This window comes from Oryzias latipes, chromosome 13, assembly GCF_053564925.1.
Source record: "Oryzias latipes strain Hd-rR chromosome 13, Olatipes_Hd-rR_3.1".
NCBI classification, from domain to species: Eukaryota; Metazoa; Chordata; class Actinopteri; order Beloniformes; family Adrianichthyidae; genus Oryzias; species Oryzias latipes.
The window spans coordinates 19886925-19892924 of record NC_136249.1 but is presented as its reverse complement, the minus strand read 5'-3'; positions in this window follow the sequence as shown (position 1 = coordinate 19892924).

Sequence of the window (6000 nt, the reverse complement as noted above, 5' to 3'; positions counted from 1 at the left end):
AGGCGGCTCGGGTTCGGGGTCCGCGGCAGGAACGGAAGGGGTGGCGTCCGGCAACCTCCTCGGAACCGGAACGGGTCGAGGTGCGTCCAGCAACCTCCTCGGAGCCGGAACGGGTCGAGGTGCGTCCAGCAACCTCCTCGGAGCCGGAACGGGTCGAGGTGCGTCCGGGACCCTCCTAGGAGCCGGAACGGGTCGAGGTGCGTCCGGGACCCTCCTAGGAGCCGGAACGGGTCGAGGTGCGTCCGGGACCCTTCTAGGAGCCGGAACGGGTCGAGGTGCGTCCGGGACCCTCCTAGGAGCCGGAACGGGTCGAGGTGCGTCCGGGACCCTCCTAGGAGCCGGAACGGGTCGAGGTGCGTCCAGCAACCTCCTCGGAACCGGAACGGGACGGGGTGCGTCCGGTACCCTCCTCGGAGCCGGAACGGGACAGGGTGCGTCCGGTACCCTCCTCGGAGCCGGAACGGGACAGGGTGCGTCCGGTACCCTCCTCGGAGCCGGAACGGGACAGGGTGCGTCCAGGTTCACCTCCCTGGACGCAGGACCGGGTTGGGGAGCTTCCAGGTCCACTTCCGGAACCACGGCGGGACGCCGAGAAGGGCGGCAGCGACGACGGCGGCCTCCTCTTACAGCCAGTCGACTCCCGTTGAAGTAGGAGGCGGGGAGCTGACCCTCCAAAGTCCACTGGGACTCAACCCCTCCTCCTCCAGGTAGGGGTCCTCCCACAGCCACAGGTCCTGGTCCAGAGGTTCCAGGAAGGACCGATGCCGGAGAACGTCTCGCTCCAACCAGGAAACAGGGGAGGACTTAGAATGGGGGCGGCGGTGATGTGGTCGACCCCCCCTTACGGCCAGGCGACTCCCCTTAAAGTCCCTGTAGATCTGGGAAGAGCCAGGGGTCCACCAGAGACAGGTCCCCTCTGCTGGGTACTGGTAAGGCTGGTCCATAATGTTACGGGGGGAAAGGGAAGTACCCAGGCGCAGAGAGGAGAGGAGGCAGGAGGATGCAGGGAATAGGGTTTAATAACATAAACTAAAGACAAAAACAAAACCACTGCATACGGCAGGCTAGAATCTCGAGACACTACAAAAGCACTCAGCTCAAAAAACCGGGGAAGAATACAATATGGACCAGCACAGGAGGAAGGGAAAGACAGCACTTAAATACATACAAGGCAACAAGACACAGGTGGAAACACTCAGGACTGATGGGGCAAGGTAAAACTCGAAATAACAACAAAACAGGAAATACTACAAAATAAAACAGGAAATCAAGGAACAAAACACAAAGTGACTGAAACCGTAACACTATATTTGCCAATCTAGTGAGCATCGTTGCAAACGGATTTTTTTTTCCAGAGTTTTCTTTAAATTTTGATATCAATTTTGTGACTCGAATTTCAATTTCAATTTTGGAATTGTAGATTCGGACAGCACTACACAATGGCAAACGCACTACCTATGCAGTGAGTAGTGGAGGAGTTTGGACACAACCCCTGTGTCGTTGTTTAAGACATATTTTCTGCAATGCAGTAGAAGCTCATTAGAAATTCACATGGGATGTGGGTGGGACTGATAGCGCAAAAGTAAACCTACATTGACATCCCAGAATTTCATTGTTTACACCCTTTCCCGCAAGCTTATTGCCTCTCACAACCCCAACCTAACACATAAGCAAAACATGGTGAGCACACATGGAGTTCTCAAGGATTGTGCACTTATCAAACAACACACCTGGGTCTCTACTACTTCACCCTTATTTTGCATGTTGTATAAGTGTACATAAGGACCTGTCACTTACAGCATACCTATAGATAAAAATTAGAATGACTACTTTTGTCACAGGCTTATTAAGTGTTCAATAATCTTCCTTTTTGTGCAAAACCACTTTTCACCTGCAGATTTTACTAATATCTAAACACAAGAGCTGTTATGATTAAGGCTTTATGGTGTGTTGACTGCTCGAGACACAAATCTGTGCAGATTACTTTGACCTCTCAAGTTAACAGGAGCGATCATTGGCTTGAACTGGATGTATACGTATTTTTTTCTTGTTTGATCATCAAAATTATTTCTTCTTTAAAAGAAAAAAATTTGGAATAGAATTTTAGAAAATAACATGGGTGTAATTCACCAGCTTTCATGGTAAAGCATAAAGGAAGTTTTAGATGAAAGCTGAACAGAGCTTTATCAGGGTATATCATATATATTTATTCCCGGTATATCATGGACAATTTCCTTTTTTCCCTTTTTTATTTTGCAAAATTAATAGAAAGCAGCTTCTTTCTAGGGTGTGGTTTACTTTTTGTAGAATCTGTGTTCCTTATCTGTGAGCATAGATCTTTTGAGAATATTTATGAGAAAAAAGCTATTCATTCATGTTAGGGTACTTTGTGAAATATGGTACTTACTTAACACTTATCGCACAAGACCGCCTTTCTCCTGCTCTCAGAGCTGATCCTGACAGCTTCAGGGCACAGAAGGAAATTAAAACAATGTAAAGGAAATGTGTTGATGTGACTGTCGAAAATGAGTACCACCATTCCTAATTAAGCCCAGAGAAATGTGACTCAACTAAAGAACTTGACTTAGAAATACATGTTTTTATGTGTAATTTCGATCTGTTGAGGGAATTATCCATCACTTTGTGATTTAAAAACTGGATTTTTTTGGTCAGAAAGACTTTGTGAAGTGCATGGAAATCTCCTTCCTCAATTAGTTTTCCCATGTCCTGGGTACAGCGGTGACAGCATCTTGTTGACAACTAACTTAATGGTTGAGATATCTTAGGCATGTCTCTTGGTGGACAACATTTGACTTGGTGAAAAGTTGTTTCATCAGCATTTTATTTTGCACTCAGAGTCCTTTTTTGAACACCATGTCTTTGTTTGCCCCAGAGTCCCAAAGTCAGCCTGAGAAAGTCTCTGATAAGACAGATTTTAAACATTTTACAAAAATGTGGACATAACTGTTCGCCGTTACTCAACAGAACCTAATTCTGCCATCAAGCATGATATATATTCCAATTTTAAAAAGAGCTAGTGGGCAGTGGGACCTTTTTGGGTGACCACTATTCATAACCAATTTTGGGCAGATTTGAAAAGCATAGTGTTCACAGTAGAGATTAAAAAAAACTTACAACGTGTTACCAGGGGCTAAACAGATAAGGATTATTTTTTATGTTCCTCCAAAGAACAGCTCTGGTTGGGATGTCATGTTTTTTTTAATTAGATTATTTGAAGCCATCGTTAAAGATGGAGTGATTAGGTGATTCAATGAGGGATTGTCACACTGGTCACAAATTCCAGCTGTGTGTGTAACCCTCTCCCTTTCACTCAATAGTGTGAGTGGTTCTTTGTTTCTGTGTGGACTGTGGGCTGGTGGCGACCTGCTCAAGGTCTTTCATGCCTTTTTACTGAATGACAGCTGGAACATGTTCCATTTCTACAGGCTCGTTTTATTTGACAATGTAAATTATTGTTGCAAAACAATTCCTTTGGGGTGAGCACATGGTATTAGGAATTAGTTAGCTCAATGCTTTATTTGCTTGAGCTTCAAACCTGAAAGTAAGTAAAATTTGTTTCTTAAGCATAGATTCAAATTACGAAGCGCTTTGCAGTTGTGAAAAGGGTAGTTAAACATAATATCTGGAGATTTTAAATCAAAAATCAAATTCACATTTACATAAAAACAATACACACACATATTTGCATACAATAAATATAACGGTGCAACAGTCAAAAAACATCTATTTGACAAAAATCTGTGCATTGTATTCCAATTGTGATACAAGAACCAATATAATCAGAAAGCCATTTCCAGCAGCATAATGAACCATGTCCACAATGTCACTAAGCTGGCATTATCTCAAAATAGCTTCTTGAACAAAACCCCTTCTCTGTACTTCAGTCGACTCCACTGTCAGCAGATGTCAGTCCAACAGAGTACTGATGATGAAGCAGAGAAGGCGCTTAGGTAACCATCAATGCCACAGCTGAGAGATCAGATGATCGTTCCTATCATCATGTCAAATCAGTGTCAAATAGTAGAAATTGGTGCAGCTGTGAAAGCAAAAGAGGGTTGCCTGCTTTTGGATGTCCAAGGATTAGCTTTACCAAGATGGTAAAAGAGAAATTATGCTTCAGCAATGGACTTACCATTCAGTGCTACTTGACCAAGTTTGAGATGAGCATACGAGACCCACACTGAGTCTGACAAAAATAGATTCACGAAGCCCAGGAGACTTTGCTTGGGCTCTTGCGAAACATCCTTAACATTTGAGCATTTAGGACATGAGTCAGCCTGCTTCCTGCTTTGGCCCAAACTCCTCAGTTTTCCTGCAGGAACAGAAATGTTATTTTCTGTACACTAGAACCTCAAGATCAGAGTGATGCTTGTTGCAGAGTTTCTGCAAAGAAAGCAGTCTGGGTGGAGGTTAGCAAATCTGTGTGTTTCTGTTGGTGAGAGCATAGTGAAAATGACAATCAGGGTTTGCACTCTGCAGCGTCCCACTGCAAAGATCTAAAGACAAAAGGGTCCCATCAGCAATATGACCTCTATAGTTTGGTTATGTGCTTTATTTCAAGATGGACATAAGTGTACCTCAAGACAACAGTGGCTCACTCGCAATAAGAATCTTTGACATAACACATTACACAATCACCTTGTGATTACTGCATGATGATGGTATCAACGTTTCTCCCATGCAGCACCCAAGGTCAATATGCAGATACTTACCCAGTGAACAAAGGCTCTTTGTATCAAAGGTAGCTCACATGCAAACTGTTAAACTGTGATTTCACTCATGCTGCAAGGAAAGAAAAAGTCAAAACAGAAAACTCCACCATAAGTGGCAGCGTTCAGGTTGTCTGAATGTAAAATGACTGCAGAGAGCCCAATCTGTCCATTGTAGCTGTCACCAGGCGACGTGTTTCCACTCAGAGAACAGAAGCGGGATTCATTACATTGACTAGATGCCCAGATTTAATGAACTGGCATATATGTAGTACATAAATACCTGGTTGGAGCACACCAGCATTTTTGTTTCCTCCTTTAAAATATGATTATAATCGTTGAGTCCAGGATATCTCTTTGGAACAGGGCAGCTTAGGTAATAACTGTAAATCCAGTTTTACACCGAGAGTAAGATCATCCTTCTTTACCTTGTTCTTCTGGATAAACTTTGGCTGATATTAACATTTAGAACATGCACCAGAGAAAATCCTTTTTCCATAATAATTGTTAATTGTTAATTTATACTGTATTAATTATAATGTCCACAAATTACTCACTGCAATCAGATAGCATTGCTCTCTTTCCTGTTGTTAACTTGGATTAATACCACAGCAGGTTGAAGGAATGAATAGATGACCAGTTTGTCAAGGTAAGACCCTCATTAGTTTTTAAAACAGAGTATATCTTTTTTTTACAACAATAAAAAGGGATTGGTCACAAGTTTTAAAAATTCTTAAAAAGTGGAACTCTGGTACATCTAATACTGTGTTACTTGGAGTATGAAGATGGACACACTTGTTTTTGAGAATGACAAACTAGGAAACTTAGCATCAGAGTTAATTAGTTACCAACAGTTAAGGCAGAAAACTGGTTTGTTGATGTTAGCATTTCCCTGATTAGTGCTTTATTTTTGAATAAAAATGATTGAAGCATTGTTTACACATATTACTTTAGTTTCTTGAAGCTGGTTTTGGTCTCATTACATAAGTTTTCCCAAAAAATTGAAAATTGTCACAAAAATCTTATTTTCTAGGAGGAAACTGAATCCTTCTGTTCTCCTTGCTGTGGTCCCACCCACATGTTTCATGTGCTGTCCTCCCCCAACCCTATGGATTGTCAGTAATCAACAGGGCTTTGCAGATCTTGTTGGTGAACTGAATGAATGGTGAGCTTAGTGAATTGGCGAACAGCTAGGAATAAATCAATTAAAAATAATTTAAAAATCAAGTAAAAAAAAGCAAACAAGCAAAACAGCCACAATCTATTTTAT